This window comes from Urocitellus parryii, unplaced genomic scaffold (assembly GCF_045843805.1).
Source record: "Urocitellus parryii isolate mUroPar1 unplaced genomic scaffold, mUroPar1.hap1 Scaffold_71, whole genome shotgun sequence".
Lineage (NCBI taxonomy): Eukaryota > Metazoa > Chordata > Mammalia > Rodentia > Sciuridae > Urocitellus > Urocitellus parryii.
This window is the reverse complement of record NW_027554142.1, coordinates 1,327,728-1,339,584: the sequence shown is the minus strand read 5'-3', so window position 1 is coordinate 1,339,584 and position 11,857 is coordinate 1,327,728. Positions and strand designations below refer to the sequence as shown.

The window sequence follows — 11,857 nt, the reverse complement described above, 5'->3', positions numbered from 1 at the left end:
GCACAAGTCCCAGTGTGGATGTATGCCTTGTTCTCATAGCTTATTTCCTCTCAGTACTATTTATATATGGGGGCTTAATAGTTAATATATGTGTTTAATAGTGTAGTATATTTATAATATTATTGGAACCATGAGTTTATCCAACAAATCATTTGTTAACTCTCTCATACATTCTAGGCATTTCCCTAGTCACCGATGTAACAGTAGTGAACAAAACAACTAATTTCCTGCTCCTGTTGGAAATTGTGTTTGAGGTTGGGTCAGAGCAGTCAAGTAGATAAACAAATGTAAGGCAAGTGGTAAGAGAAGTCTAAAGTGGTAAGGCAAGTCTGAAGAGAAAGAAAGGCAGGGTAATGGGCTTGATAGTCATGGCAAGAGGCTCTATTTTGTGTAGGGTGGCCAGAGAAGGCCTTTATCACATGAAATGCCACTGTTAGAGAGACATGATAAAGTGAGGGGGTAGTTAGCTAGTCAGATGATTTGGGGAGTTAAGGTTGAGGCAAAGTTGCAAGTGTAAATGCTCTGAAGCAGGGGTGGGATTGGTGTATTTAAATGGAACTAACAGACAAGAGAAGAATGTTAGGAAATGGGGAGAAAAGGATGAGGGGAGTCACATTGAATAAGAACAGTCCATACTAAGGCAGGGCAGTCCATAATAAAGTCATGGCTTTTTTTCCTTTTTTTTTCCTGATAACAGAGATTGAACCCCCAGGGGCACTTAAACAATGAGCAACACCCACAGTCCTTTTTAAAATATTTTATTTAGAGATAGGGTCTAACTGAGTTGCTTAGGGACTCACTACATTTCTGAGGCTGGCTTTGAACTCAGGATCCTCCTGACAGCCTCCTGAGCTGCTGGGATTACAGATGAGTATGACCAGGACTGGCTAAAGTCATTGCCTTTTATTTGGAAATGGGAAGCTATAGGAAGATTTTGAGCAGAGAGACACGATCAAATTTATATTTAAGAATATCACTCTAGTTGCCATCAGGACAATAGATATTGGGGAAAATGAGGGCAGAAGCAAGGACAGAAGAAGGCTATGGGAATCATTAAGGTGACTTATGATGTGGGTTTGGCCTGTATATTGGCTTAGCAGATGCAGAGGAGTGGTCAGATTCTGGGCATGTTTCAAATGCTTATTTGGAAAGAAGGAAGTCAGAAAAATAAATAAATAAAATGCTATATAATTTATATCAAATTCTAGAAAATGCAAAACAATCTATAACGACAGGAGATGTTTGGAGACAGCCCAGAAAAGGAGAGGGGAGGGATTACAAAGAAGGATGAAATACTCTTTTGATTTTGGTGTTAGTCTCATAGGTATATTCATGTCAAAACTTATCAAATTGTACACCTTAAATGTGCAATTTATTGTAGGTCAACTATATCTCAATAAAAATGTAAAAATAAAGACATAATATTGTCTAATGGAATGGAGTTGGAATGTGAGAGAAAAGAGATCAAAGATGGTTTGTAAGTTTTGGGCTTTGAGCACCTGGATAATGGGAATAAATTGTCATTCTTATTTCTGAGATAGGGAAGACTGAAAGGAGCAGATTTTGAGAGAAAAATGAGTTCAGTTTTCAACATGTTGTTAGAGATGCCTACTAGATACATTTTATAACATAATAAATACATGGTAGAAAAGAAATGAAGAATGACTCAGATAGACAGTTTCTCTCTATGATCCACTGGTTCTCCAGAAAGCGCAGAAGTACACTGGACCAACCGGGACCTCTCATGGCCCCTGTAGACAAATGTTTATGCACACCTTTTTTCCATCGTTTTCTTTATTTAACATTATGAACATGGTGGACTAGATTTTTTTCTCTAAATTTTAAAGATTCAGTTAATTTGGGGAAACAACTGTTGGGTTCATTGTTGGAGGTTGATGAATAACCTTAGCAGAGACTATAGTAACAAGCCCTTGGTCACAGACAAACGAGAATGGCTCCACCCAGGATGGGAGCATTACAGACACTCTTCCTTGGGCTGGCTAGCTTGTGCCTTCCCCCTGTTAACTGTACATATCAGTAATTCAGCTATATTATGATTTAAATCAGATTTTGCTCCTCTTGTCAGAAAGTACAACAATTGCTTGTTAGTTGATAGGTTGTGATGAAAAGGAGTCTACTCCTTTGGCTTGAAACTTAGCTCCATTACTCACTGGATGTGTGACTGCCTCAATTTACTCTAAAATAAGGATTGGAATAGGACCTACTACTACTGTAAGGTACTATTGTTATGAAGATTAAATTAATTGATATGTATAAAACCTTCAGAATAACAACTGGACATAAAGAAAGCGTTCAAGAAATGTTAGCTACTAGCTTTCTTCTCTGACAATCAGTTTTGTCAGTTGGTTCCCACTACGTTGTGGACTTTTTTGGACCAGGACCAGATATCTTGTCTTTTGATTTTCATCCACTCCCACACCATGCTAGGACTTTGTCCAGCGTCTGGCATGAATGGTAGCACAAAATGAAAGTTAAAAATATGCTGTTGAATTAAATGATTTCTTCCCTTATGGATAAAGATAAGAATCTTAAGATCTTAGCCCAAAGACTAATGTCCATCTCTCTGCCCCCATCTGTCCCTGCCTTAAAAAATAAAGCAGGCCACTGTCTCCAGTTTACACCCTCACTCACAGTTCCATTCACCTTCCCCTTTCCTAATCAGAGGGATCTTGGGGTGGGGCTTCAAGGAACCTCTAGGAGTTTGAAGGGGAGGGAGCCTGGAACCATAGATTAGCTGTGACAAGTCAGGGGTGGGATTTGGTAGTTCAGAAAAGGAGGTACCAGACCAGGAATGAGGGATGGGAGTGATGGTGGAGTGGGCTAGTTCAGGGTGGACCAGAAATGAGACATTGAGGAAAGCCAGAAAGGGCCAGTTGGCGGAGGGGGGGGATGGGTGGGTGATGACTAGAATCATGCGGAGGGTCGCTTGTGAGGGCACAGAAGCAAAGGCAGGTGATTGGTCGAGAAGGAGAGTCCTAGTTGCCAAGGCAGCGACTAGAGGAGAAGGTCTTCAGTTGAGGAGAAGGTCTCCACTAGAGAAGGACGGAGCTCCAGCTCCGTGCAGTTCTCCAGTAGAGTCTGTGGATCGACCCCCAGATATCCCTGCTGACGGGTCACCCGGGAAAGGCTTAAGCCTTCCCGGGCACCACCCCTCCGTGCTTTGCTACCCACCCGCCCCCTGACGCCGGCCTCTGGCGCCGCCCGCTGCAGCCTACTCCACCGGGTCACCGGCTCCCCGAGGTGACCACAACATGGTTGTGGCGCCACTGCTGCTCTTCTGTCTGTTCGTGCTGTGGCCGGCCCGGCGAGTGCCGGGCCAACGGGACCTGATCACCGGCCAGCGCTTGTCGAAGCACAAACTCTGTGCAGATGAGGAATGCAGCAGTGAGTGCGCAGGCGGGCGGGCCCGCCCCGCCCGGGTCTCCGCGGGGGCTCCGATCCCCCGGTCCCCAGCCCCGTGGGCTGGGCTAGGGGGTCCCAGGATGACGGGTGGGGCGCAGGAGTGATAGAGCCTCGGGAGATGAGAAACAATTTTTCAAAAAAATCCCCAATAATGGCATCAACAGCATTCTACTTTTGTGTTGCTCACTCTCATTTTATCAGTAAATTAGATGATGACTAATTGTTTTATTTTATCCATCCAGTATGGTGCTATAAAGCCGTAATTACTGTATTTTGTGTTTTTAAAGGTTCTGGTCTGTAAGCATAGCTATAAGCATTATCCTGCACCAGTGCAGGGCTTGGCAGCACTGATCTGAACCCCCCCACCATTTGCACACACAGAGTGTAGGAGAACTCATAGTAGGGGGGGGATTCAGTTAATGTGAGAAGGAATAACATATCAGTTCTCCCATTTTCCAGAAGACATTGCATCCATATATGAACACTACTGACTTCTGAACTGTCTTTAACTCCATAAGGTTCTGAAAATGAATCACGCACCATTAAGATTTGTTATTTTCATGCTCCAAAACTTTCAAGATTAGGGATAACTTGGCTTACAAAATTAAGAATGAATTATTTCCCTGGACTTTTAGGTTCCACCACAAAATGATGTCAATGACCTTTAATAGGAAAATCTTCCCAAATGTCATTTAATGTGTCTCAGGTGCTGAGATGCTGAGCCAATGGGGCAGACTTCACCAGCAGTCAAATTCATAGACCAATAGTGAATGGAGGGTCTGGGGTTGTAGCTCAGTGGTAGAGCGCTTGTCTAACATATGAGGCACTGGGTTTGATTCTCAGCACTGCATACAAATAAATAAAATAAAGGTCCATCAAAAACTAAATAAAAATTAGGCAAAAGCTTAAAAATATAGTAGTGAATAGAATCTCAGGGTTGAGAAAGACCTTAGAGGCAACTGGTCCAACTTCTTAATAACTGCATGTTGGACTCCTGCTGTTTTATCAAACATACCCCAGGCTCATGTAACTCATACTGAAATTCCACCCCTACAAGCTCTCAGGTCTAACTGGAATTCTACCTCATTCACAGAGCCTCAATGCAGGTCTGTACCCAATTCCCTTTAGTCTCTCTTGGTATTACTGTGTTCTTTTTAAATAGCTGTCATCTGTCCATTCAATAAATAATTGTTGAGTATCTCTGCCAGGTGCCAGATACTGTGTTAAGCCTTGGCTCATTCCACCTGCAAATCTGCAAACCAAGATTCCCTCTCTTTCAGCTTTCCTAAAATTTTAAACACAAGTTTCACCAGCACTAAATCCATATTTTTTGAATGTGACCCTGTTTATATATCTCTGGTTTAAAAATTTTCCTTGAGTAAATATTGTTCTGGTAGCAGTTGTATGGCCATGGAAGTAGTGGAGAGTAGACTGGAGATTGTTCATTTTATAATTGAAGGGTCTGACAGCTCTAATTAGGATTTTGAAGTTTTCTTCTCTGTGTTAATTGTCTTTAGGAGAGCCACATATTCCAGGCACTGTGACTCATATATTTAGTGAAATACTCAATGAATATTGAAACTGAAGAGAGACAATTCTTATTCTATAGCATAAAATAAAATAGCCATTTCCCCTTTCAATTTTAGAGCTACTTATAACAGAAGGTACTCCTGTTGATGCTGCTGATACAGAAAACCAACTAGAGATAAATGTGGAAGAGCCAGAAGATGCCACCCTTTTGGACAGCATACTTTTCTTGTTACATTCATTCTTGCTTTATTTGTCTAAGATGGTAAGTTTGACATAGTTTCTTCAATTAGAATGTTGATTATTTATTAGTTTTTAAGTGGCTTCTGGTCATGAAGTGAAGAACTTAAAATGTCTTTATGAAAATGACTCCTGACCCTTTGAGTAGATAGCTCCTGGAACAAAAGCCATAGGGGTGTGGCTTTAATGGCTACTTGGTTTAGCACATGAGGAAGATTTGCTGTCTACCAAGGCTGGACATTTGCACACCTGTAAAAACTTGGTTCTTCCCCTCAGAACCTTTCATTCTGGCAGGGAGATAACAGCATTCACTTGAAACACAGTAAGATAATGGCAGAAAGAGAGGTATTTATTTGATGGTAGAACATTATTGTCCATAAATGCATTTATTATGGTTGGAAGGGTGATCAATAAGGTCAGAAAGTAGTTGAGATGTGTTTGAAGCACAGGCAAAGGGCAAACAGGAGTCTGACATGTGGTTTGTTGTTGATTAGACAGGCTGGGGTGGAGGACGGTGGGGGAAGCTGGCAGTCAGAAGAAATGTGTTCAGAGAAATGGAAACATGAAGAAAAGGATATTCTCGGAGGGCAGGAGAATGTGAATAGTTGGTGTTGTAAAGTGTGAAGTTGGAGGGGGATGGGCCTGTTGGAGAGGCCAGCAAATCTTAAAGGAAGTCATGAGCCAAAGTAGCATTAGACCATTAATAGTGGGGATCCTTAGAAAGTTTTAAGAATGAAAGGAATTAGGTTAGATCTGTTTCTTAGAAAGAGTCACTTAAGGCTGATCTTTCTAAAGAAAATCATGATCCAAACAAGACATGTAATCTGTCTAGAAGCTTATCTAAGCATTTTAGGACTTACCTCCCCCCCATTGGTATTTGTTGATATTGGACTTTTAGAATTTAATTATAGGAATGAGAAAGCTTTTAGAGGTTGGAGAATTTAATTATAGGAATTATAGGAATGAGAAAGCTTTTAGAGGTTGGAGAATTTAATTATAGGAATTATAGGAATGAGAAAGCTTTTAGAGGTTGGAGGGCCATTGTGACAGTAATCCTCCTCAACTGAAGTTGTTTCCTGTAGGTTGTGTTATTTCAAGGCTTGTGTAATAAATATGATGTTGTTGTTTTCCTTGTAAAATGTATAGATTTTGAAGCCAGGTAGATCTGGTTTCAAATCCCAAGGTTATCATTTAGAAGTTTGGGCAAATAACTAAACTTTTGAAAAAAGTTCTCCTCATCTGAAAAATGTAGATAATGCTTACTCCAATCATAAGAATTTAATGATTTGACAAGGTAAAATGTCTGGTGAGGTGTCTGGCACTTTGAAGGGTTTTACCCCCACACACCCCCTAATTCTCATGTAGGCAGTCAGAAGGTGGTATAAAGACAATGAATACCTGGGGAGGAAAGACCACCAGGGTGGAAAAGATGTGGTGAGGAGAAACAAATCATTTTTCAGTTGGCTCCATGTTTGTTCATGATGGTGGCAGCCACCTGGGTAAGGGGTATGTACAAGCCAGGCAGTTAGAATAATGATATTTCCAGTGATTAAAGCAGTCTTCCACAGTCATAATTTGATTATCAGAATGAATCAGCATCACTTGGAAAGTTAACAGCCTCACGATATGGGAAGGATTTCTTTATTCATATTTTTAGGTATGCACAGAGCCCTCCTCTAGGTCTAGGTCAGGGGACACGAATGTGGTACAGGTATGGTCAGTGATTGTACGGTGATAGGTAAGACATAGACGTGAGTGGCAAAGAAGAGGCACAATGTTAGGAGACTGATTTGAAAGGAGATTTCAAAAAGGCATTTTGATGGCCCAGTATGTACAGGACATTGTGCGAGGACTAAAAGAGTCTTAACAGGTGTAAGGCATGATTGTGATTTTTGAAAGCCTTAAGAAAAGGACTTAACAAATATATGCAAAAATTATGAACAAGTCAATGTAAAATCTTAAACAAGTAGTATGATATCTGATAGGACTGGAGAGTAATAAGCTCTGATGTGTTTGGGAGATGTGCACCAATCAGATTCATTGATCAACGGAATCTTAGTATTATAAGAAACCTTGGAAGGCTGCTAGTCTAGTTTCTCACTCATTGCTGTAATTTTCTTTACTGTGGCCCTGACGAGTAGTTATGAGGCTGTACACCAGTATTTCCTAGCATGAGTCACTCTCTTACAAGGCTATATGTTCTTCTGTTGTCTAGTTCATCCTTGTATTGACTCCAAATTTTCCTCCACATGATTTCCTCTATAAAATTGAATTCTTTTCTACATAGAAATCCTTTAAATATTTGAAGTTATATCTTAATTTAAAAATTATTTTTAGTATTTTTATCATGGAAACTTTCAAATAAGAGCAGAGAGAATAGTAGGGGACTATAGGTAACCATAACATACTGTATATTTTAGAATACTAGAAGAAAAGATGGTAAAAGTTTTACCATAGAGAAATGATGTTTGAGGAGGTAGATATATTTAACTGATTTACATGTTACATAGTGTATACATGCATCAAAATGTCATGTTACCTACTTCAATAATTATAATATTTGTTTCTATGTACTAGTTAAAAAAATAAATTTAATTAGAAAAGCTTTAAAGAAAAGCATAGAGAATAGTATAATGAACCCACGGGCCATCACCCAACTTAACAGTAATTCCTTGATAGCCAACATCAGTGAGTTTTTTTAATTTGTTCTAATTGGTTATACATGATAGCAGAATGCATTTCGATTCATTGTATATAAATGGAACAAAACTTTTCCTAGTTGTACACAACACAGGTGTAGTCCTACATGTACCTCGGGTAATGAGGTTCATCTCATTCCACCATCTTTCCTATCCCTATGCCCCCTCACCTGTCCTGCCTCCCCTTTGCCCAAAGTTCCTCCATTCTTTCCATGCCCCTTACCACACACCTCACCCCCATTATGGGTCAGCATCCACTTTCAGAGAGAACATACAGCTTTTGGTTTTTGGGATTGGCTTACTTCCCTTAACCTGATATTCCCATTCACCCGCAGATGCCATAATTTTTTCTCTTTTAATGCTATAAGTAATATTCCATTTCATATATGTACCACACTTTCTTTATCCATTCATCTGCTGAAGGGTTGGTTCCACAAAACTATGGAATGCTTCACAAATGTGGGTGTCATCCTTGCTCAGGGACCATGCTAATTTTTTTTTTTATTGTTCCAATTTTAGTATATGTGCTGCCAAAGTAAGCACACTCTGAGTTTTAACAAATGTAGATACCCATGTAAAAACTACCATAATCAAGATATAGAACAGTTTTTTCAATAGAAAAGGGGTTTCCTTGGGATCCTTCCCAGTGAGTTCCTTCACCACCTGTTCCAGGCAACCACTGATAACTTTTTTTTTTAAACTATAGATTCATTTTTCCTACAGTACTGTTTCATATATATGCCACTATAAGTGGACTCATACCTAGGAGTGCAATTGCCTCCTACGTTTAATGTATGTTTAATGTATGTTTTTATCTTATGTGATACTGTCAAGCCATGCTGAAAAATGACCACAATCATTTTATACTTCCACCAGCAATTTAGGAGACTTCCACTTGACTTCATCTTCACTAGCACTTGGGCCATTCTAGTGGGTATGTCTTTGTGAGTTTATTTCCTGATAATTAATGATATCGAGTGAACTTTTTTTTTTCTTTTGAGATAGGGTCTCACTAACTTGCTTAGGCCTTTGATAAGTTGCCAGCCTCAAACTTGGGATCCTCCTGCCTCAACCTTCTGAGTTGCTGGGATTACAGACATATGCCATGCTGCCTGGATCAAATACTTCTTCATGAGCTTGTTGACCATACTGTTTTTGTATGTCAACTCTCTCTGGCTAGCTGGAATCAAGACTTCTCCCAGCTCAGTGCCAACTGTGGGATTGGTTAGCTTATAGTTGTTCTTGGCCCTCACAGGTACTGCTTAGAATGTAGCCCCAAACTGAAGACCACCTCCATGCAGATTTCTGGAACTCTTTTTCTTTGTGGCTCCCATCTTTCTGGTAGTTTTCTCTACATATTTTTGGCTGCTTAATCTCCTGGAACTATGGTCTCTCTCTCCTCAGTGAGACTGTTGTGCCCCATTTGGGTTCCCCTTCCCAAACTGAGGTCTAGAGGGTGCCTCCAGGTAGAATGCTCACCTTTGTTCTCCTGCTCTTAGGGGTGACAGTTGCATGTCCCTTATGGCTTTCTATCTGAAAATAGCTCTTTAAAAATATATTTTGACTGGGCATGATGGCATATGCCTTAATCCTAGTGGCTCGGGACAGGAGGATCACGAGTTCAAAGCCAAAAGTGAGGTGCTAAGTAACTCAGTGAGACCCTGTCTCTAAATAAAATACAAAATGGGGCTGAGACTGGGGATGTGGCTCAGTGATCAAGTGCTCCTGAGTTCAATCCCTGGTACCCAAAAAAAATATATATATATGTATGTATTCCGACTTTCTGGTTGCTTTCAGTGGGAGAACAAGTTTCATATAAGTTACTGTCTATTGATTTCTCCTTTTGTTGTAACTTTTTGCAGTAATTGAAAAAAAATATGTTTGTGGGACTTCTAGGATATATTGTAGTTTGGGTGAATAAATGACATCCCCCTGGTACAACAATTTAACCTGTTTTCTCTATTGCTTTTTTTTTTTTTTTTTTGGTGGTGCTGGGGATTGAACCTCGGGCTCCATGCATTCTAGGCAAGTGCTGAGCTAACAACCTCAGCCTCTCTCTGTTGCTTTATATTTCTTGGAAATCCTGTTTCTTATGAAAACTTAATAGGAAATATTGCATTGACATCTGCATGTCCTCTCCTTTGATGTTGACTACTAGTCAACAGTGACCTTGGTGAGATTTGCTAATATATTACAGGTTGCAAAATAGCAATGGTCTGAGTTGCTGGGATTTTTCTTTCTTCATTTAAAGGCTGGGATGCCTATACAAATAAAAATTTGATTGATTATTCTTTCTTTTTTTTTTTGGTACTGGGGATTAAACTCAGGGGCACTTGGCTAGTGAGCCATATCCCCAGCCCTATTTTGTATTTTATTTATATACAGGGTCTCACTGAGTTGCTTAGCAATTTGCTTTTGCTGAGGCTGACTTTGAACTTGCTATCTTCCCTCCTCAGCCTCCCCATCTACTGGGATTACAAGTGTGTGCCACGGCGCCTGTCTACAATTGATTATTCTTTACATAGATATTCGGTTTGTATAGTTAAGGCAGGAGATAAACATTTGACTCCTTTTCTTCATTTAAACACTTTTCAGAATAGTAAGGTATTATTCTAGCATTATCAAATGATACCCAAAGGGGCTTTTGAAATCTTTTTAATTTTTATTTAAGAGTCAATATGATGTCATACATTTAAATATATTTGGTGTGTTTAATCCAGTTAGGAATAGTAATTGTTCTTACCTGATGCTCAATTTCTCCCCCTTTTGCCTTGTAGAAGCCTCCTTATCTTGGCTCCTGGGACCCTTTGCCACCACCTAGTGGTCATTGTTACCTATTTCCCTTGCTTTTGAACTATGAGATGTTCCAAGTTCATCTTAAACATTCCCTGTCCAGACCTTGAAGGAACTATTTCTCTAAAAGAACTTTGGTTCCTTTCAATAGGAAATGATATTTAGAGGCTACATTCCAAGTACTAGGATTGCTTATTGCTCAAATTGACTGTCATTTGTAGGCCTTTTTAGTGAACAAAGCTCAGAAATATGTGGGGATTTTTCATCATGTCATTTAGATAATTCCCATGAAAATTCAGGATGCTAGAGAGATTTTACTTCACTTCATCTATCTTAGATTTGTGTTTTCTTTCTCTGATGTTGGAGTTCCAGTTTTCAATGACATCAATATAATTGTTTACAGTCTTGTGCCACTTAATGACATTTTGGTCATTAGTGCATAATAATGGAGCTAAAAAATTCTTGTCACCTAGTATTTTTAATATCTTTTTTGTGTTTTGATATGTTTAGATATATAAACATTTCGAATGTTACAATTGTCTACATAATTCAGTATAATATCTTATAGGTTTTTATCCCCAAAGCGATGATATACCATATATGAATACCTACGTGTGGAAATGGCTATATTTTCTACGTGTGGAAATGGCTATATTTTCTACCTGTGGAAATGGCTATATTTTCTAGGTTTGTATAAGTATACTCAATGATGTTTACACACTGAAATTGCCTAAGATGTGTTTCTCAGAATTTATTCCCATCATTAAGCAACACACGACTATATTTATGTTATTTAAAATACTTTCAGGAATGTATTACTGAAATGAAATGAAATTCTCTTGTCTTTAAGCTATATCCCACTAAGGTATGTTTGAAATAATTCATTTCTGTGGTTTGTCACCAACATGATATCACAGGTTGTTTCATTTTTGCTTTCAATATTTAGGTGTTACGTTTTAAAGATTTTTTTTGTTTATTTTACACTTATTTAAATATTTAGAAGAGCTAAAGTTAATTTGTAAAAATAAGTTGTTTCTGTTTTCTGGTACTGGTGATTGAACCCAGGGCTCCTATCCACTGAGCCACATACCTTGCCTCTTTATTTTTTATTTAGAGATAGTTCTCACTAAGTTGCGTAGGGACTTGCTAAGTTGCTGAGGCTAGCTTTGAACTTG

At 39.2% G+C, this 11,857-nt stretch overlaps 1 non-coding gene and 1 pseudogene across 1 annotated transcript; one reads left to right on the top strand and one right to left on the bottom strand.

The window, feature by feature from the left end:
- The first annotated feature begins 3,272 nt into the window (after positions 1 to 3,272).
- Positions 3,273 to 11,857, top strand: part of LOC144252958 (transport and Golgi organization protein 1 homolog) — a 41,283-nt pseudogene continuing 32,698 nt past the window's right edge.
- Positions 8,325 to 8,432, bottom strand: LOC144252968 (U6 spliceosomal RNA). Its single transcript, XR_013343091.1, has one exon. It is a non-coding gene; the product is annotated as a U6 spliceosomal RNA (small nuclear RNA).